General features: G+C 33.9%; 1 non-coding gene across 1 annotated transcript; it reads right to left on the bottom strand.

The window, feature by feature from the left end:
* Nucleotides 1–20,204: 20,204 nt before the first annotated feature.
* LOC128776662 (U6 spliceosomal RNA) lies at nucleotides 20,205–20,308 on the bottom strand. Its single transcript, XR_008421842.1, has one exon. It is a non-coding gene; the product is annotated as a U6 spliceosomal RNA (small nuclear RNA).
* Nucleotides 20,309–23,657: the final 3,349 nt, after the last annotated feature.

Raw genomic sequence — 23,657 nt, 5'->3', positions numbered from 1 at the left:
GTTTTTTTTCACTCATGACTTCATTTTAAGTGGGTCATTATCATTATTTCACCAATGAGAAAACCATCACAGAAGAAGAGTCAATAATTTATTATATCCTACAGCAAATGAGCCACAGAAGAAAGATTTAGGCACTGATTTTATTTCCTCTGCTTTTTAAAGCCTCATCTTATTTTGGTTGGTTAGACCCACTGGGTATAACTGATAGAAAGAATAATTATTATGTAACATGAGGAAACTTATTTCAATGACGGGTGAATCCACAAAAGGTAAGATACAATCATTCGTGTTTAATTTCTGGAGAATATAGGAATATTTGGCCACACCATTGTACATAAAATTATTCAGGGTGTCACAATGTTTTTGAAAAATTCAAATTAACTGTAAAGTTCAGCTTCCTATCCTTCCAACCAGAATTTTGACCAAGTATGGCCTCAAATTTGGATTGTGCCTAGATAATAAGGTGGGGAAACTAGAGAGATGCTGAGTGATTACTGACCTACAGGGACTTTTAGCAGATCTACTGATAGTACATGAGTTTTACCTTTTTTGTGGAAAACCTGAACTATCCTTAACCATGAGTTCAGGAGTTCACATTGTTAACGTCTCTTTCCCTTGGATTTCTTATTTATAAAATAGAAGATGGTGGCTGTTTACTACGGTGTTTTTTGTTTGTGAAAACTAGATGAAACAATTCACTTAAAGCACTATGTAGAGTAGCAGATCCATAGTAATTTTTTTAACAATTATAATGCATTGTTTTAATCATTATTTTGTGTCCATTTTTAAAATAGAGTTTTTAATAATACATGTTTAATTGAAACTAGTTTTTCAGTATAAATGCAATGGATTATAAGGTGTGGTAGGCAGAATTTCCAAAATGGCCCTTCAAAATTGTACAGACATTATCTTCAAAACTTGTAAATATATGAGTTATCACTCCTGCGACCACCTTACATTATGTGGCTTAGCTGACTTTAAGATAAGACACTTATTTGGGATTACCTGGGCCAGCCATGTGATCACAAGAAGGCTCAAAGGCAGAGAGTTTCCTCTGGCTGATATCATAAGTCAGAAAAATTTGAAGTGTGAGGAGAACTTAGTGTGCCCTTGCTGCTTTGAATATGGAAGGGCTGGTAGGAAGAAAGGTGGGCATTAAGTCTAAGGGTAGAAAGCAGACCCTAGCTGACTACCAGCGAGCAAACAGGGACCTTAGTCCTACAATTGCAAGGAACTGAAATTTACCAACAACCTGAATAAACTCAGAAATGGATTCTTTCTTGAGCCTCCAGATAACAACAGCCTCATTTAATCATATTGCTTTAAATCTTGTAATACCTGGAATAGATTACCCAGTTGACCCAAAGTCTGGATTACCCAGACTTCTGACCCAAAGAAACTGTGAGGAAATAAATGTGTCATCTTAAATTGCTAAGTGTGTGGGACTATGCCACAGCATCCTGCGTTATTGTATTAACATACAACTTTTTTTGACACCAAAAAACCCCTACAGAACAAATAGATTTAATATAATTATTAATTAATATTAATATAAATATAAATAATTTACTAATTGGATGTGAACAAAATTCATCTAAGTTTAATAATATTAGATTTTAGAGTGCAAGGAGACTTTAAGGAACATATAGTGTAGGATGATGAAAATGCATCCACAAAAAATAAATAATTTGCCTTGGCTTTGTGATTTCCATCTGTGGGACCTATTACCATAAGCTGTTAAAGAGTCATTGAGAGGGATCTGCAATATATAGCTATCAAATGTCATTAAAGATGAAAAAATTATATTCTGTAACTATTCATAGATGTTCTTTCTATATTTATATACAATGTACCAAGTCAGTTAATTGTATATTTTAAACGATCATATTCTTGATCAGCCCCTGCTGAATATGTGCAGCACACATGTAGGGTGAAAGCTCACAGCTACAAACTTGAGCCCTGCCTTGGGCCACATATGGACTGGTCATTTAGAGGCATAATTAGAATTCTAGGTCACTTGACTCCAAAGTCTCATACATTTTACTGTAGTCCACTATACTACAGAACCTCTTTTTGTCCATATTCTATTTTACAGAGCAGAAGTGATGGCTTTTCCCTCTGCTTAATAAAGCATTGTGATTGACTAGGAACACCCTGTTCCTCTTCTTAGAGATGCTATTGATTATTGATTATGGTCAAAGCAAAAACTGTACCAGGCAAAGTTAAACAGCAAAGGAAGACTTTATTTAAGACTATTTACGAGAGAGATTGAACTCAACTCTACAAAACCAAAGGAGAGTAGAATTTGAAAAGATTGGAGGGGGGGTGGGTGGGTTGTAGGCTGTCTGTATTTACCCTATTGGCTTTATTCAAAGAAATAGCAAACTTTTCATAGCTTTCTGATAGGAAGTAATTTTACAATTTGGAGAAAAACACCCTCAGAAGTTGCACTCTGTCCTCCCACAGAGACTGGGAGATAGGGACACTACCTTCCTTGATGATTCACGTCTTTGAGAAAGTCATTAATGAATTGTAAAAGTCACAAAAGGCTCTCAAAAATATTTACATCTCAGAAGGGTACAGAAAGAATTTTCAAGTTTGTAAAATGGAATATTCTAGTAACAAGGGATTAGGCAACTTGAGTCAGTTGGGAGAGTGTCTTCAGCTTGGTCAAGCTGAGATGAACATTAAGACCATCTCGATCACTGTGATCATGTTTGACCCACTCTGCCTTTTCAAAATACTTAATTTTTAAAAAAATAGGTGTACATAAGTAATGCAGTTTTGCAAGCACCAAATCAGACAGGCAATGAAAATGTTAACAATAGACAAAATAGTGGGACACGATGTTAGTAATAATTTTAAAAACCTTCTAATTTGGAATCAGGCAATTTTTCTGCAAATGCTTTCTTTACATAAGAATTATGGTAAGACAAAAAGCACAAAAGACTTGTCCTTATAACAAGTCCCTCCCCCCACCCCCACTCTGCCCAGGATAATGTGTTTTAGTTTCTTTCTTTTTTTTTCTCAATATTTAAGAATAAGATCTGGATTTTTTTAAATTCATTTATTCATTTTGAGAGACAGAGAGAGAGAGAGAGAGAGAGAGAGAGAGAGAAAGTATAAGAGCAGGGAAGAGGTGGAGAGAGAAATCCAAGCAGAATCCTCACTGTCAGCACAAAGCCAGAAGCAGGGCTTGAAATCAGGACTGAAGAGATCATGACCTAAACTGAAATCAAGAGTCAGACACTTACCCAACTAGGCCACCCAGGTGCTCTGAGATCTAGAATATTTGTATATTTATTCCATGGTAAGATTACAGAAAGGAAATCCAATATTAGTTTCAGATGGTTTAGGGAGTACCATTTTTACTGACTTGATTTTTCTGAAATTTAAACAAAAGAACCTTAAAATCTAGAAAGCAAAAATGAACCAGATGAGGGGAGACAATATAATCAAATACAACATAGAGAGCTTTACCTTAGGCCTGATTATCTCCAGAGAGACTGAGTAAAGATTTGTACCATTGTCTTTCCTCAATCCAAATTATCTGATTAATTACTTTACAATATTTTGCCATGAGGTACAATTACTTTACAATAATTGTCATAAACTTCTAATTTGAGTCACCAGGTAAAAGCGTGAACAGGTTTGTTTCCAGTCCCAGTATTGCCTCTAGCTAACATTAAGTCACTAGACCACTTCAGACCTTAGGTTCTTTGTTTGTAAAATGGAAGTAATAATAATTATATCATGTTTGTCCTGATGATTGAATGAGGTGATGTTTTTAATTGCTTAGAATTATGCCACTGTATATTAAGTATTCATTGTTAACAATCATTATTTGAAAACCTTAACATTATGGCTTTTAATGAATAACCATAGAGTAATCATAGGGTCTTAGCCAAAGCAGATATCCTCTTTCCAACTTCTGCTGCCATTCTCTTCCTCCTATATACTCCCAGCCTCAGCTAGATCACCTCTAGGACAATTATGGGCACTATTTCACAGGACTGTGCTTTCCATTCTAACTCTAGTTTCCAAAAATTGTTTCTTAAAATCTGCCTGCCTGTCATAGTTATGCGATCCATTTCTTGGTCTGGGTCTATAAAAAGCAGATACACAGTAGGTTAATTTGAAATATATTTGCACTGTTTGACAAATTCATGTTTATAAACATAAACTCTGTTTAGAATGACTAGGCAAGATAACAAAATTTTTAAAAACCAAACTTCATATCGAACCTTTGCCTGCTGTCTTAGTATTCAACATGGTGATGTTTAGCCACACAATGTCACCCCAGATTCACTAAGGTGGTTGGCAAGTCCTGCAGTGATGATTGGATGTTGATGTGTCAGATCCCCAAGCACAGGGATTTTATTTTAGAGATATGACAGAAAGTGATGAATGTCAAAATGTTACAAAGGCAATGTCATTGTTCCATATGGCTCAGAAGAGTTTCTTTCAGAATCCCAGCAGCATCCAATGCTGTCCCTACCAGCCACCACCTACCAACTTTTGACTTGGACAGTGGGAATAGCAAAGTCATCAAAAACTATGCTTCTTTGATTTGCTGAAAGACAGCAAGAGAATAAGCTCCTACTTAGAATCATCATGTGCTTTGTGCATAGGAAAAAACCGCAAGACTGTTTATGTCACTGTGCTTGCAGTTGCTAAAGAGAACATACTTGATAAGCTTCAAATAGAGAAGAAACTCATACAGAATGAGAGGTCCAAACTTGGTGACTTTGCCTGTATTTTTCACTTCATTCCATCTTTGTGACCTTGATAATCATGGTCTACTTTTTCTTACCATTAAAATAACTTTGGTAACATTTTCTTCAAAACATAGAACTTCATCTGCTCAAGATGAACTCACTATAGCATCACCATCCCCTAAATCTTTATAGTCGCAATTCTTTCGGACTCTTTACTTATATAACTCCCCTCTCCTCCCTCTCCAGGCAATCATCCTAGGCTTTTTTGGTTGTTTGTCCCACGGTGTCCTTGGTTTCTTCAGTGTACCTGGCACCCTATTAGGTATGTTTATGCATTCATTAGATTTCCTTAATAACATTTATAGAAAATGTGATGATTTTGTTAATTCCTGTCTTTGCTACTAAATTTCAGTCTTTGAACGTTTGGACTTCACCTGAGGTTTTAATTCATTGTATCTTCAGTACCTACCAAAGTCTGAGGTGTGGAAATAAATGTTTCTGCCTATTCCCAGCCTCTGTTCTCCCACAGGAAGAAGAATCACTGTGTTACTTGAATCTATGAGTCATGTATTGTTTTCATAGCTCACATTAACCGAGCACTCATTGTGTGGCAAGCCTGTGTTATGACATACTTAATTTCCTGCCCTTTATATCCTAGTACTTTAGAAATTAAGAACTAGAATCTGGATTTTAATGCTGTTTCCACCACTTATGAGCTGTATATCCTAGAGCAAATTGCTGCACCACCAAGTTCTTCAGCTTTTTCATATGGAAAATAGAGATAATGATAACTAAATCAGATACTTGTTGTAAAACTTAAGTAATACACATGTTATAACAATATAACATCAACACTTAACAAATGTTAGTTTTTAAAAAATATATTATTATTAATAAACCTAACATGTTAAGGGCACTGTGGTAGATCCTGGGTACAGAATAAGAATAATGTATAGTCTCACACTTAATTTTACCATATACTTTAATAAAAATAAAATATAATGAAAGTGTTTTATGTACTGAAATAAAAATTTATACAAAGGACCATGGAGAACAAAGAAGTGAAAAATTAAGGATCCAGGTTTACACCAGAATTTCTCATTTTTGTTGCATTTCATATCCGCCTTTTAAAATTACCTTTTTAAATTGAAAGATGACATATCTACATAAAAGTGTGCAAATGGTAAATGTGCAGCTCAGAGAATTTTTTACAAAATGAAATCTTGAATGTAACTACCATCCCCCTCTGGAGGTAGAACATCATCAGCACTCCAGAAGCTCCCTCATAGGTAACCCACCAAAGTGACTTCTATTACCTTAGATTAGATTTTATTTTCTGAATTCAATATAATGTAATTGATCAGCATTGACTCTTTTCTCTCTGGTTTATTATTGCTTTTAAAATCGTATCTGTGAGTTAACTAATATTAACCCATATGACAGTTGTTTGTTCATTCTCCTTGCTGAATAGTGGTGCGTCCTGTGCTTATCCTACAATTTATTTATCCATTCTGCTTGATGAAAATTTGCATTTTTTCCAGTTCGGCTTATTATATGAACATGTTGCTATGAAATTCTTGTATGTGCCCACATCTCAGGACCACAACCACATGTATTTCTGTGGCACTGTCATGGGCACATTCAGATTTCGCAGACACTACCAAACTTTCCCTACGTGGTTGTTCCTATTCACATGCCTACCTACAGAGTGTGAGTGTTATAGGTGCTCTGATTCTCACCAGCGCATCCTATATTTCATATCTCTCTTGAATGTCTCCGTTTGTAAAATATTTAACGAGACTTTGTCTCATGAAACATTTTCTCCTTAACTTTAAAAAATATTGTTGTCTCCTTTTAATTGTTTACAGCACCAGTGTTGATTTCTCAGGACATGATCATAATTTTAAACAAGGCCTGTCAAGACCTGTGATGATATTTTTCAGACCGCTTCTTAAATCAATTCCTTCAAGTTGAAGCATATTAATCAGCTACCTTATGCTTTACTTTTAGATAGAAAAATTGTAATCTCAAATAATTTGAAACAGTGAGAGAGTATAATTTCTAAGCCCCCAGAGGTGAGTCAGCCAAACCTGAGGTTGGAATGACAAGCACATCAGTAAATGATAAAAACCAGCTGCCAGACGTTTTTATATGCAAGTCATTCAGTGAGATATCAAAACGTGGAAAATATAATGCTCGTCCCAACATTTCTTGTTGAATTAATGCCCAGGTGAGTTCTTCTGAAATAGTGCAGTTGTATCTTAGCAAAAACAAGAAGCAGTAAAGCATCATACTTATTAGGATCCAATTTGCCACAGCACCAGTCAAGTGCTTCAATCTCTCCCAGTGGTGACGGGAAGGGAAAAGCAGGAATAGAGAAATTTAAATTAAATTCATAGTGCAGTGCACATGTGGAATTCAATATTGACAGTTCTAATTATACCTACCTTGCCATCACAAGTTTATTAAATGAGAGTAAAGGATTAAAAATTACTCTACACATTCATAATAACAATATGCAATCCTTTCCTGTTGCAGGTCTCATCTCTCTTCCTCTAATTTAACGCATTCATGATGGAGATGTTTGGGGTTTTGGGAGAAGAGGATTTATTAGTTCTTCAACACATGCACAGCACACAGATATGCCCACACACAATTAGGAATTCATGTTACCTTGAGATATACTATTTGAATTGTGGTCAACATAAAATGTCAGATTCAGATATCTGAACCAATACCTATTTGAATTTCCACAAACTCTTCAGTGTAAAAACCACTCATTAGACTTATAGGTTCTAAACATGTCTAACTTGTAATTGATGATAAAATTATTAATTATATAAAATCACATTTTGTCATCTTGCTTTGCTATCTGAAGAATAATATTGGAAGCTGTTATTTCCTTGTTCATGGATGGAAGAAATCTATCACTACTTCACCTACAACAACTCTTCAGGTTTGAAGTTGCCATATATTTTATGGTAATATTTATCTGTTTACCAATAAATCATAACAAGGTTTCTGCCTAACATGAGGTATTCCAGCAAGGTAATTTCAAAGCAGAAAAGTAGATACTACTTACTAGGACCACATGAGAAACACGAGAAACATGGGAAACATGAGAAAAAGACATTAACAGATATAGGCAACTTTTCATGTAGCAAAAAGAGCAAAGGACTTGTTTTATCCTTAGCATTTATATATATCATTTGTCAGGCATAAAATAAGAAGGGGATGTGTGAAATTGCACCATGCTTCTACAAAAGACTTCAGCATTTTAAGTTAGGAAAAATATTCAAAATTTTAATTAACATAGAAAATGTCTTGTCAAGTTCTGTGGTTTCATTCTTAAAGAAAAAAGAAAGTGTATATGATGAATATCTTTTTTCCTTATGTGATGGACCCAATTAAACAATTTGGTATGTAAGTCACTTAGGGAAACTTTAACTCTTTCATAGAACTTTTATGGATGACTGGTGCAGGGTACTATATAGCTCCTTTAGTTCCCTCAAAGGATAAATTCATTATCTTCAATATTTAACTAAAAGCCAAGGGAATAACTTAGAAGTACAGAAAATTGACCATTACTACATGTACCAGAAAATTGTTCAAATTGTACTGTCTTAAGATTTTTTCTCTAAATTGAAACATAGTCAAATAGTAGAGGAATATTTTTATATGTGTATGTGTGCACACATGTGTTTATGTGGAGTAGACAGAAACAAGAAACTACATTTTTGAAAGTTTTTTGCTTATACCAATGGCATCAGACTGTAGAAAATCTTGACAAACTTCTCAAATCTAACAATCCTCTATGGGAATTTCTATAATGGCTTTGTATCCAATAGGAAAGATTATTACTGATGCTAAGGAAATAACTTGCAAATGACATTTGGTTATGATAATCATGGTAACCTTTTGGTGGCTACACAATACACTTTAACTTTGAAATTAGATCCATCCATATGCCAAAATCCTTATTAAATGATTGGAAGATCTGAGTCTTAATTATGGTTTATTAAACCAAACCAGTCTTTTGGCCTGTGGTCTTTTGCTTCTGTAACTTACTATAAATTGACACTTTTATGTTAGACTGTTTATAAAACACCTTCTAGCTCTACGATTCTTGGAATGCATTTAATAAGTATTGAGGACTTCTAACATACTCCAGAATCTTATGCAATGACATTTGGAGGATACAGAGGAAGTAGAGTTTGGAATCTCTGCTTTTAGGGAGCTTAAAAATCCATTGTTTAAGTTTAATAAGTATTTATTAAGCATCATCTCTCTGCCAGACACAGAACTAGGTGGCATATTTGAAGCAGTGAATAACACAGATCCAGTCTCTGCTTCCAAGAGCTTCTAGGAAAGGCAGATGATTAAATTCATACTTATGACCAATTTCAATTAGTGTTATGATAGAAAAATGCAGACAGCTTTAGGGACACATATTTCAGGAGATCTAAGTAGTGTAGAAGGTCAGAGAATGCCTTATGGAAGTTGTAACCTTTTGACTGCAACCTAAAGACTGAAAAGGTGCCAGTCATTTCAATAGGAGGGAAAAGTCTTTTCCAGCAGAAGGGACCATGTAAACAAATTCTAGATGGTAAGAGAGAACATTGATCATTTGAGGAAATAAGGTTAGCAGAATGGTGCACAGAGTCTGAGATAAAAAGAGACACGATTAATGCTTTCAAAACAGCACTGAAATATCTAAGGTGGCATATACTAGGTATTAATTTGGTCAGTACAACTCCAAATATCAAGGAAGAGTTTGATGTACTGCTTTCAAAAAGAAGCTTGCCATACCCAATAGAAGAGCATTTTTTGATTTCCTAACTCTATAAAAAAATGAGTTAGAAGGAAAGCAGGGGAGTATTTTAGATGAGGAATATTAAATAAAACATGCAAGTGTGAATATTTTTATTTTCGATATTTTATATATCAATAAAAATCAAAGAGTAATTTGCCTGATTTTTAATAGCACTTTGTCAAAAAAAAAGTGTCAAACCATCAGTTGTATCTTTGGCCTTTTAAGAAATTAAGATACTTGTATATGTTTATGGGGATGAGCTTTGAAAATGAGCAAACAACTCATTTCCCCACAATTCTTAGAAAATTCATAGCACTCCTCTTCTTAGTTTGTCCTAAAGATTGCCACATACCCTACAATTTCCTTTTGTCTTCACACCAGACATCATTTATTATTGAACATAACATCTCAACAGGTGTGATAGTACTTCAGAGTAAAATGAATAATTATGATTGATGTTAGTGTACTGGAGTAAATGTGTTTATATTTGAAGTGCCCACATATTATTTTTTTGGTTTCCTCTCTATTACCTATCAAGCACATAAAACAGTCTCTTTCTGTAGAAAATGGAAAAACATAAAAATTGGAAACTTTGGGACACAGTATTTCAACAGGTTAAAAACACTTATAAATTTTTAGAAAATGAGTATAATAAATCATTAATGTCCTCATGGAAACAATAAAGATGTTAAGTTCTAGTTCAAATTTACTATATATACTACCTTCAAATAAACATGTGAAAATGGTGCTTAGAGAAATAATATATCATTTGATTGATGTAAAACTAAGGCATATTTGTTCTGTCTGTTCTATGTACCAGATTTTACCACTATTATTATCTACACCACCACTATGGGTAACATTATCATTATCAGTTTATAAAGTGAAGAATCTGGCTTCAAAGACAAGAAAAATATCAAGGCCATGATGTTCAAAATGTGGGGAAGTGGAATCCCAAATGAAACTTTTGACTCCAAATATCACGCTTTTTCCATTATTAAAATATACATTTCAGTAATTGATGGTACCCACAGATGATGTTTTGGCAAGTGGAATGTATAAGAAAAAGTAGGCAAAATGAAAACCAGAAAACTAGCATGGTTTGATTTTCTAAAGAAGTAAATTTTGCTCCCATATAGCTTTGTTTCTTATTTTGACATTAGCTAGATTGAGCTATGTTATTTTCCTAAAGATGTATGACCTAAATATTTCTCATCATTCATTGCTATTGAGATCTGATCAGGGAGGTGAAACTGGAAAATGATGAACCTCTGGAGCATCAAGATTTATGAAGGGTGGTGAAGGATGAAGTGTCTACCATTTGCGGTGCAATGGTGCAAAATTATAAGATGGTTATTAATTTATAAACTAGGTTATGCACTTCGAATTGTTGTTCAAGGTAAAGTGCAGTTGGATTTCAGAAGAACTGAAGATGAGTGACAACAGGAGGAAAAGATACAGAGATGTTGCTATTGGAGAGCAAGAAGGGAAGCCAGCATAACATTCTGTCATGGAAACCAGGGCAGTCACCATGCAAGAGCTATGCAAAGGCCACTCACTTCCCTTTTGTTATTGGCCTTCTTATATTCCAGATGGAAAGCTCAACTGTCCAACATTCCCTGTTGCTAGAGATGGACATAGATAGAGTACTGTCCAATATCGTCTAGATAAAAATACATGGATAAGATGAAACTTCTCAAATTTAAAGGAAAATGTATTCAAGTGTAAGAATTTTTATCCTTCATCCTTCTCCTATTGAGAAGGGTACATGACACTGAAGATGCAATATCCATTTTGAAACCAGCAAAGACATAAGAAAGCAACTACAGGCCTACATACATATGTAGGTGATTGAGTGGAAAAGCAGAATGAGCATAAATCTTGACTATATTACTGCATTTCTATACCATCTTTTGAATATTTATCTTGAGATTTCTTTTGAGTGGGACAAGTACAGAATTCACTTGTTTATATTAATGTTTATTGAGTTAGCCATAAATTTTGCCAAATACACTTACCATTGATGAACAAACAAACATACATATAACAGATTGTAGATTAGTAATGAAAATGAATACTATTTATCAAATGCCTAGTATGGGCTAATAAGTATCAGTGTTATTTGTATGTGTTACTTCTTTAAATCCTTTAAGTTTCTTTAAAGCCTATGATGAAATAACCATTAGCAAATCCATGATGAAGCTCAGAGAAATCAACTTGCCCAAATGACTAAAACTGGTCGATACTAAAAGTAGATTATATAACTCCCTGTCTGAGATGAAACAACACTATTTAATCAAATAGGCACAGTGTTTTAAGAAAGAGAGAGAGACAGAGAGAGGAAGGAGAGAAGGAGGAGTTTTAAGAAGGAATGGATTTGAACATGCTAGAATGTGGATAGAAGCTAACAAAGATGGGAAATTAGAAAAGGCCACCCATTCTCTTAGTCAATAAGTTAGAGTTATGGACTAAATATTTGTGTACTCCAAAATTTGTCCACTGAAAGCCTACTCTTCAAGGTTATAATATTAGGAGGTGGGGCCTTTAGGAGATAATTAAGATTAGGTGAGATTTAAAGGGTAGAGCCCTCATTAACGAGATTAGAGCTCTATAGGAGTCAGGAGAGAGATCTCTGCTCTCTGCAATGTGAAGCTGCAAGGAGAAGTTGGCAGGTTGTAACCCTGAAAAGGGTTCTCATCGGAACTCCATTCTACCATTGTAGATTTGTTGGGGGGTAGAATGACAGTTTTACAAAATTGACTTTTCTCATCTATATATCCCTGTGGCTATATTTATTCATATATTTTTATGTCTATCAATAAATTCATAGTATTACTTTTAAGAATATTGTACATCTATTATTTAGCTTGCACCTAGTACATATAAGTGTGCTGCTTTTGTAAGTGTGATCCATTATGTTTAATATTATATTTTTAATTTTTATTTCTGTTGAATAAAAAAAATATTGATTTTTTTAATGTGAGAACTAATGTATACCTTGCCATACTATACCAAAAAATATAATACTTCTTAATGTTTGACCATAACCATTACTACACAACCTTTGCACTAATTTTTTGTCTTCAGATCAACATTATCTGTTGTAGCACATAAATGATCTCTTTTAATTTAAAAAACAAACTTATAAGTATGATCATCCTCATTTTATAGATAAGAACATTAAGTCACTAAAAATTTAAGAGTTTTCAAGTTCACAAAGTGCATAAAGATCCTTTTTTAGGGTTTGTATCCAAGTTTCCCTAAGTTCCTAACCTGCATCTTACACATTCTAAAAGACCGTTAACCAAAATGGCAATCTCTCTGGTAGACAGAATAACACCAACTAGTCCCCTAGAGTAGGAAAAGGCAAAAGAAAGTGGATATGGCCACATGCTCCCATGCCCCCACATTCCCTGTCTCTATTGCTGGGGAGTCTACAGCCAAATGACCAGGCAACTGAAGATGTGAGATTTCAAAGAAGCAATCACTGATTATTCTACTGAAAATACGTAGAACATTCAATCATGAAATTAAATGAACTACTTCAGCAATTTTGATTTGTTTCTAAATCATATTTTGATCCATGCTTCCTGTTTTTATTTCAACTGCTTATGGAATCTCAATCAGCAGAGTGGACCATACTAATATGGATTCAACTACACTGCAGTCCTAAAACGATACAGGTGTATAAATTAAACCTAAAGAAAGTTTTCAAATTCTTACCATATACTGAAATGCTGAAGCATCTCCTTGAGAAATTCAGGATTAGTTTCCATTTTTTCTAGCCCCTCTTTGAAGCACGATATTTTCAAAAGATTTAAACTTAATGGAGTATTTCTGCAAAAGTTCATGACCACAAGGAGAAACTCATTCATCACTACTTATTGTGTGTCGCTCTCATAAAACAAGTTTAGAACAGACTTCGGATTTCAGAAGACACCTTCAGATTTCCCTGAAGTCTGAACACAGAGATGAAGACTCAGCTGAATCACCTCTCACCTTATAGTAAAGCAATACAGCCGTAATAGCCAAGTAAGAGATGGGTTATCCTCTCCCATGCAAACAAATGCATTATCATTGCATTGATAAATGTATTCTATGGCTACAAAAAAAAATTGTCCAGTTTACAAGTAATTGAAGTAATTGCATGTGTTCACTAGAATATTTTATTTTTAATATTTATTTTGCTTTTGCTCTGCTGTCATTTTCCCCTAATAAACTAAGAAATGTAACTTGGATACAATTAGAAATTAATAAATTCATTAAATCCATTTGGTTAATTCATCTTCTTGTGCTGTTAGGTCAATTTGTTGTTTTCAGTGCTGCAATATATGATAAAAGTTTATGTAGTGGGACTTGATTAATACAAAATATTTCAAGGTAGCTAACTGAAAATTTCTTTAGTCTAGATTTCAAATATATTTACACAATTGAGAAAAAACAAGCATACATACCTGATATTTTTCTAATTTAACAAAAGAAAAACTTTTTTTTCAAAAGCTTAGCCCTTCTACCAAATAATTGAAAAGCAGTTCTTGAAGAGAAAAAATAAACTCACCAGGCTAGTGTTTTGCCTGATAACAATATGGGCACAATTTCTGTTTTATTATGTGTCTTCCCCAGTGTAACTACTCATTTCAACTTACTGGTTGTCCTTTAGACAATCACAGATGTACATATAAGCACAGATATTTGTAAATATGACACACTCTCCCCTTAATACAAATATAGGCATAATATGCATGCTGATTATCACTTTACATTTCATATTAGTATTTTTAATCATTAAATACTGCATAGAAAAAGTGTATAAAATATTAATGTAAAGAAAGAATTATTATAACATGAACTACAATGTAATCACTACCAAATTCAATAAATGCAACACTGCTTTCATACAAATCTGCACACACGTATACATGGTCCCTGCAAATGACAATCTATACCTTTCTATTGCTATCACAAAGCTGAATTTTATGGTGTTCTTTATTTTCTCCTTTGTTTTTATTACTAATATATGATAGCTAAATGCTATAGTTCAGTTTTGCCTATGTTTGAATTTTATTAAAAGTATTTTTGGTGTCTTTTTTATTTGGTTCAAAAGTATTTCAAATACAAGCATATTGTATGTAGCTATAGTACATTTATTCCCTTTGCTGTTTGATGTTCTGTCACATAACAGAACACAATTTATTAACTCATAGTTCATTCATTTCCTTTGCTGTTTGGTGTTCTGTTACATAACAGGACACAATTTATTTACTCATATCTTGGTTGACAGAAATTAGAATGGTTTCTAGGATTGACATGGACAGTATGTAATACTGCTCTGTATGTTGCATTTTTAAATTATACACTTTGGAGCTCTTTTCATATTTGTGTGTGTCATATGTATGTTATCACATGTATGATAAATACATCTATATTGTATATATACATACCATATATACATATATAAACATGAGGCATACTTATGTACATTTTATGTATGTGTATATGCACACTCTCTCTCTCACACACACATACACACTCTAATATGTATTTCTTTTAAATGGCTGCATGGTTACAATTTGTGGAGGTAAAATGTTTTTAACGTTTTTTTTACTGAAGAGCATTTACTTTGTGTTTAGTCTTTTGGTATTACAAATAATTTTATCCTATATCCTACTACATTTGTCTTTACACACATATACAATGTATCTGGAAAACAAATATCCAGTAATGGAATTTTTGATTCAAATAATGGAATATAGACTTCTTAATGAATATTGTTTTTTTTTCAAAAGAAATTAAATGAATGAATGCTCTTTTGTACCACATTGAACATATTCCATTAATTTTTTAACTCAGTCAGTATTTCAATAGTTTTAATACCTATTAGGTGCAGTTTGCTAGGTAAGAATATAGGATAGGCATTTTGGGTAGTGAAGATGTTGAAAGAATACCTTCTTCTGGTGATTGGATCTTATTGGAGTAAATTAATAAATTCTAAGACTTTCTACTAGAGTCAAGCAGAGTCCATTTATTTATTGTTGAGAAGGCTTAATATTGATGAACCTACAGAGAAATGTCAATTGCCAGCCACCAGACTACAGATAAGTGGAGTATCTGCTTTGTGGTGGTGATGGCTTAACATTAATGAGAAGAGGCAAGGAGGTCATTATTTCAAAGGAAAGGTTTTAGAAATATTTACCCCTTTTCATTTTCCTTTAATCAAATCTTTTGTCATTTATGTCTAAAAATATGCATCAGCAAAAAAGACATTTGCACTGCCTGCTGAACCACACAAATTGAACTCGATCCAGACCAAATTTGGAAATAGGTGGTTTATCTTCAGAACCTATCATTTCCCATGTCTTGTCTTCCATGTTAAGATTTTTCATCTCCTTAACTTCAGATTTTCAGGGGATCATGCTGCCCTCTAGCTGCTTAAAAGAATTTCTTCCTTGTCTTCATGTAGAGATTTATCTGTCACATGGTCCATTTGTTCAGACTCTAAGGGACACTGATTAAGTACACTGATCCCTGCTGTAGCATCAATGTATGATTATAAAACTTTTTAAGTTTATTTATTTATTTTGAGAGAGAGAGAGTGCACGTGAGTGGGGAAGGGGCATAGAGAGAGGAAGAGAGAGAGAAAGGCTCTGCACCATCAGCATGGAGTCCGATGTGGGGCTCAAAACCATGAACTGTAAGATCATTACCTGAGCTGAAGTTGGACACTTACCTCACTGAGCCACCCAGACACCCCATGGTTATAAATTATTGCACTATATCTCCCAAACATTTGCCTCAGATCATTAACCTCATGCTTTTTGTGTCCTGAAGATGAGTGTATCGGGGCGCCTGGGTGGCTCAGTCGGTTTAACGTCCGACCTCGGCTCAGGTCATGATCTCACGGTTGGTGAGTTCAAGCCCTGTGTCAGGCTTTGTGCTGACAGCTCAGAGCCTGGAGCCTGCTTCTGATTCTGTGTCTCCCTCCCCTCAGCTCCTCCCCTGCTCACACTCTGTCTCTCTCTCAAAATAAATAAAGATTAAAAACAATTTAAAAAAAGATGAGTGTATCATCCTCTTGCATTGTCTTATCTAGGTTAAGAAAGCAGAATTTTCACAGACCAGTAGGCTTAACTGATTGTCAAAATATATATCTCAAAGGAACCTGCAAGAAGAATAAGTAATAGTAAATTGTAGCTAAGATGAGAGAAGATGAAGGTCAAGCAGGAAAAGACCTTTTGGGCAAACAATTTTACATACCTCTGTAATGTATCTGCCATGTGCTGGATGTGAATAAAGTCTTGCATTTATTTAGAGTAAAGCTTAAATTTCCATAGGGATACTTTGTCATCAGAAAGAGCATCAATTGTGCTTTACTACATAATTAGCTTACTGTCTGTTAGGTTTGTTATCAAATTGGCAGTAAAATAAGCAAATATACATATTTTTCTTTAAAAGGTAGAAAACTTGAGACTGATTAGACAATAATAATCAGAAAAAATGAAATGAACCCTTACAGAAGTGTAGTAAGGTGAAAATAGTTTAACCACAACCAATAAGGTGTTTTCAGTTAAGAACTAAGCTATGCCTTCACGAGAAGTAATAAAAAAAAATTTGTTGATCACGAAGAAATATTAACACCAGTCAGTGGAAGATGCTACTAATTAATACCTATATTTCTCTATCTATAAGTTCAGAACAATACTGTGCTAAGGTTTTATCTGTAACCCAAATAATGAACAGTAAAAAAGTAATTACTAGATCTTACGACCATTCTTTTTTTTTATGTTTATTTTATTTTTGAGACAGAGAGACAGAGCGTGAGCAGGGAAGGGGCAGAAAGACAGGGGATCTGAAGTAGGTTCCAGGCTCTGAGCTGTCAGGACAGAGCCTGATGTGGGGCTCAAACCCACAACAGTGAGATCATGACCTGAGCCGAAGTCGGTGCTTAACCAACTGAGCCACCCAGACACCCCTTAAGACCATTCTTAATAGACAAGTGAATGAATAATCATCAGTGAGTGAGAAAGGCATTAGCATGATTAACATAATATTCCTGATTCTGGTCAGTATAAGTATCAGTAATCAGGAATATTCAAATGAAGTTACATTCTGCACTTTAGTTGTGTGGAAACTGTGTTCAAAATAAACCTGTAGAATAGTGAAGGAGACATTTCCATCTTGGTTCTTTAGACTACATCTTTACCTGGGGAGGTAAAGTTATTATGGAAATTTGCTACCTTCTGAGACCTAAATTCTTTCCTCTTTCTTAAATTATTTGTAGAGCTAAATTCCGAGTCCAAACATTTACATTCACTCCTGCTAATCTCATGAACATAGCTGAGACACCCCTGAAGTATGTTTTGTAAAGTAGAAATCATGGGACAGCAGCATTAAAGTAACATGAGAAGATTGATACGATGGCCTTGCCTGACAGCTCTGCTCTATTAGCAGAAGGTTCTCGAGATGGCAGGATAAAGCCCTCGGCAACATATGCTATGACAATCATGGTCATGACCTATTTCTGTTATTTCCTTTTTACGTTGGCTTGCATTGTTAGCAATTTCCTATCCATCTATGAGATATCTCCAAGACATTGCTAGGGCTCGGATTTCATATATAGAACTTAAAATAATGATACAAAAAAGAAAGGAAGAAAGAAAGAAGAAAATGGAAAAGAACAGTTAATTAATTTATAGAAGTGATGAAATGCATTAAAATGAAACATTTTTATTGCATATATTTATAAGAAGTTTGGATCTTATATTCATTTCTCATTTGTTTCAACACTTTGACATGCCATTTTAGATGTCATCACCTGTCTCGGAGTTTCAAAATTTTCTCTGCCTGTCCAGCCATTTAGTAAAGAAAGACACTCCCTTCCCCTATCTGTCAATTCTCTTCTCCACCCCCTGCAGCCCCCTCCCTTTCCAATGTAAAATTCTATATATTGTGTTTCGGGGAAAAAATGGAAAACTGATATTTTAGTTGGTTTGAATATAACCTTAGCAACCTAGATGCTTAAATTGATGTGGTAACTTGGAAGAAAATGTATTTTTGATTCAAGCTGTACTGCATAAAGAGTTTTTCTCTTTATAAAATGCAATAATACATATATTTAATATTTCTTGAGTTACTAAGTTCAGTTTGTGCATATAGAATTTAAGCATCCTAAAATTGTATCTATTTACCTTTTTATCCTTCAGAAATTTTTATTTTACACTTACTATGTGTACAGTCTCATGCGACATTAAAAATATGGTGTCTTTACTCAAGAAATTTATGCCATAATAGTTGGAATTTGATACATGGAGAAGATTTCCAATGCAAAATAGTGTATGCTGTTGGCATGGGCTGCCACCTTTTCCAAATCCAAAGAAGTCTTCTGACGATGATGAAGTATGAACAACAAATGATTATAATGTGGACACACAAGCACATTATTTATACTTTCATAGATTCTGACTGGAGTCACTGGATATACAGCATACCCCAAAATTCATTTTAGTGTATAAGATGATATGAAAATCTTTTATATAAAAATTTAATTTCTTTTCCTCATGGCACTATTTATTTTCTGTATCAAAAAATCCCCCCAATTTCTTCCCTAAATTCTCCCTAAATGTGAAGCTATCCAAGGGAAATGAGCACTCCTGTAATTAAGGCCTTTTTTTTTTTTTTTTTTTTTTTACATTGCACATTGGTTGTTCTAGTACCATAAAGGGGGGTTTATTGCTGAAGCAACGGGGAATGGACAAGTATAGTTTCAACCTTTACTGAGATTTTAACTCTGGATAAACTCTTACTAGATTCTTAGACTGCCTCATTCCTTATAATTCTGAAATTTTCTCATCTGTAGGTTTTCCATTTCTTTGGAAACCAAGGTTTATTCCCCTGATTTCCCTGACTTCACATATTCTATTTCAACGATATAACATGGATTTCTTTCCCTCTTCTAGGACAAATATTTTCCTTCTGAACATTTCCAACCACTTAACATTCTGCAAACATTTGCATGTGCCCTTCCACATATTCAACTGGAGTATGAACAGAACCTTAGATTAACCCCAAGGTAAGACTTACAACACGTGGATTGACCAATATACAGCACTATGAATGGACATTTTTGGAAAATCATCTGTTTTTCAACTACTCTTTAGCACTCTTTTTTTTGTCCTTTGAGAGAGAGAGTGCGTGCGCGTGCATGTGTGCACACATGGGGGAGGGGCAGAAGGAAACAGAGAATCCCAAACCGGCTCCATACGGAGCACAGAGTCCAATGAGGGGCTCAATCTCACCAGAGATAAAGAGTCTCCTGAGCTGAAACAATGAGTCTGACACAACCCACTGAGCCACCCAAGAGCCCTTAATACTCTTTTTCTTACCTTTCCCTTATTCATTGTCAAAATCAAAGAGCCATGGTTCCATTAATTTACTCAACTTTTTTTCAACAAACTGTAATCACTGTTTTTCAATCATAATTAAGCCAGTAAGATTTCCTCACCCTTTTTAAAAAAGCTCATAGCTTTTTAAAAAAGCTAACCTAGATATTTTTTTAAGGCCTGGATTGCTTGCAAGAAGTTCTACATTCAGCTTTCTTTCCCCAGTTTTATGAGGTATAATTGGCAAATAAAACTCAATTGTATATATTTAAGACACACAGCATGATGCTTTGCTGCTTAACTAGGGAACGCCTCACACATTTGCATGTCATCCTTGCGCAGGGGCCACACTAATCTCTGTAGTTTTCCAACCCCAGTACCTGGGCTGCCCAAGTAAGCACCTGATATTCTGACATACATACGCATCTGCAATGATTACCACACTAACACTAGTTGGCCTATCTATCACCTCACTTAGTTACCATTTATTTATTTATTTCCTGATTTATTTATTGGGAGAACGTTTAAAATGTACTCTTAACTCTAGGCCCGCTTTTAATTCTACCACAGACAAGCTTGCACATAATTTACAAAGAAGACGTTGTATTAGTTTCTTTGTCTCCAGGGAAGAATACTATTACAGACTAAATTCACCAGTCTAGATATTCACATTGTTTTGTTCCACATGAGTACTGAGGTAAAGTAGTGTGACCCAAGAGTTTGCTCAGCTATGTAATGAAAAGATTATCCTTTTTATAACAAAAGTCTGAAATTTATGTAGTGCTGCTATTTTTTTTCCTTCCATTTCCACCCACTCAGGTGTGCTATCTGGATACAGTCCTACAAACCTTGTGTTTATGGTTGATACAAAATTTAGCCACAGTTTATTGAGTGGAGAAAGATTCCAGGCTATCATGCACAGGGAACAAAAGATCACTCTCGAAAATAGTTAGGCAGTTCCTGCAAAATTAAACATATGATCTAGCAATTATATTTCTAGCTATATATCCAAAAGAGTTGAAAATATATACCTATAAAAATATGTACATTAATGTTAATAGCAACATTATTTATAATAATCAAAATGAGCAAGCAACCCAAATATCTATTCATTGATTAAAGAGTAAGTAAAAAGTGGTATATCCATATAATGCATTAATACTTAACCATAACAATATATTACTGATTGACCCTAAGCATTGACAATACTTGAAAATATTATGCTTACTGAAAGAAGTCAGACACAAAAGCCACATATTGCATGGTTCCATGTATGTGAAATGGCCAGTGCAAAAAATCCATAGAGATAGTGGTTATCAGTCTTTATTTTTCATATGATGAAAATGTTCTGGAATTAAATAGATTGTGATTTATTGTGATTATTACACAATTATGTGAATATACTAAAATTCATTCAATTGTATACTTTAAAAGAGTGGGTGGTATGATATGTAAATCATATCTCAATTTAAAAAAAAAATTGAGAACAGGAGGTGAATGTTTGTGTGAATGGAAACATACGATACCTACATCTGCTTCTGGCCAAATTGGAATATTAAGGTATAAATTTATCTTCAAACAACGAAGAACTAAAAAACTGACTATATAAAACAATAGCTCTCAAGATGACTTTGGATATTAGGCCAAAAGGTCAGTGCTTTCTGGGAGAAATAAAACAAATAAGAAAACTTCCTGTTGCTCCAACTTACTAAGTGGAAAACTTTCCAGGAGGAGCAACACAGAGTGTGAAAGCCCATTTAGTGACTTTCTGAACTGGGGAAGTGGAGATAGGAGCCTGGAGAAGGCATGGCATTTAGGATTTGGGATTGTCTACGTGAAGAAAAACTGTTGAATATTAAAAAAAAATTAATAAGTAAAGCAAACCCCAAAAAGCAAAACAAAACTCCCCCGAATCCAGAACTAGTAAGTTAGTTTAGCACATTTGCAGGATGCCAGTTCATAATAAAAATACGAACCATATTTCTATACACAAACAATAAAATAAATTGAAATTAAACAGTACCATCAAAAATATTAAATACTAGGGATATATTCAACTATAGGTACATAAGACTTGTATGCTCAAATCATTGCTGAGAAGCATTAAAGACCTGAAAATAAATAGTTATATTGGTTTTAGGAATTGGAGGTTCGATAATGCTAAGATGACAATTGTCCCAAAATAGATCTATAAGAATTCTATGTGATCCTTATCAAAATCTCAGCAGGTTCTGCATTGTTAGAAATTGACAAGATGATTCCAAAATTCATATATAAATGCAGAATACCAAGAATAATGAAAACAACTTTGAAAAAATAAGAACAAAGTTGAAAGACTCACATTAGCTAGCATTAAGACTTTTTATAAAGCTGAAATAATCATGCATGTATCATATTCATGTCAAGATAGAGAAAAGATCAATGGAATAGAGAGCCCAGATAAGTCCCACTTGTATATATTCAATTGATTTTTAGCAAAGATGCAAAGGCAATTCAGTGGAGAAACTAAGTTATTTCAACACATTTTGCTGGAACAATTGGCTTTCTCTGTGCACAAAATGAACTACCCATGCCTTGCTCCATATGCAAAAATTAATTCAAAATTGATCTTAAGCTTAAATATGTTTCATAAAACTAAAACTTCTACAAGAAAACTTAGGAGAAAAAAAATTTTTTGACTTTGTTAATGAAAAAATTTCTTAGATGAACCAAAAACCCATAAAAGACAAAAATCCATTAGTTTGATCTCATCAAAATTAGCAAAGACTAATAGGAAGAGACAAACCATGACAGAGAAAAAATATTTGCAAATTTTATATCTGATAAAATATTTATATCTAGAATATATATGATACTCTTAAAACTCAATATTAAGAAAGCAAACAACCTAATAAAAAAATAAGCCAAAGTTTTTTAGACACTTCACCAAAGGTGACATTTCCTTTCTCAAATGAAGACATAAAAAAAGTTCAGCATGATTAATCATCAGAGAAATGCAAGTCAAAACCATAGTGTGGTTACACACACCTATTAGAATGGCCAAAGTAAAAACATTGACCATGCTAAATACTGGTGAGCATGTTGTTCAACGTCTAAATTTTCGTAAATTGCCAGTGGAAATACCTGACCATAATGACTTGCCATTCCAGTTCTAGGTATTTATATAAGACAAATGAAAAGTTATATTCATATCAAGACACATATGCAAAGATTTATAGCTGTTTTACTTGCAATATCACCAAAGCTGGAAACAATCCAAATGTCCATGAGGAAATAAACGGGTAAGTACACTGTGATATATCTATACAATGAAATACTACTCATTTGTAAAAGGGAATGAATTGTTGATGAATGCAACAACATAGATGAACCTCAAAATCATTATGCTAAGTGAAAGAAACTAGACAAAAAGTACATACTTTAATATTTATTTAAAAAATCCATCATATGTATATTAATCTATAGTGATCCAAAGTAAATCAGTGGTTGCCTCGGGGGAGAGAAGTGAGTGGGTCAAAAGAGAAGAATAGAGGGGTTACATCAGGATTATCAAAAAATCTGGGGGTGTGAAGAATATATTCACTATTTTGGTTATGTTGATGTTTTACAAGTGCATACATATGTCAAAATTTTGACATAATTACACACTTTAAGCATGTGTAATTAATTGTGTGTCAATTATACTTCAATAAAGCTGCTAACAGATTTTTAAATCACACACGAAATTCTAATTTTTGTACTGTATGCCAA

This window comes from Panthera pardus, unplaced genomic scaffold (assembly GCF_024362965.1).
Source record: "Panthera pardus isolate Hobbes unplaced genomic scaffold, ASM2436296v1 HiC_scaffold_1, whole genome shotgun sequence".
Lineage (NCBI taxonomy): Eukaryota > Metazoa > Chordata > Mammalia > Carnivora > Felidae > Panthera > Panthera pardus.
The sequence above is the reverse complement of the archived record's forward strand: the minus strand, read 5'-3'. Positions and strand labels throughout refer to the sequence as shown.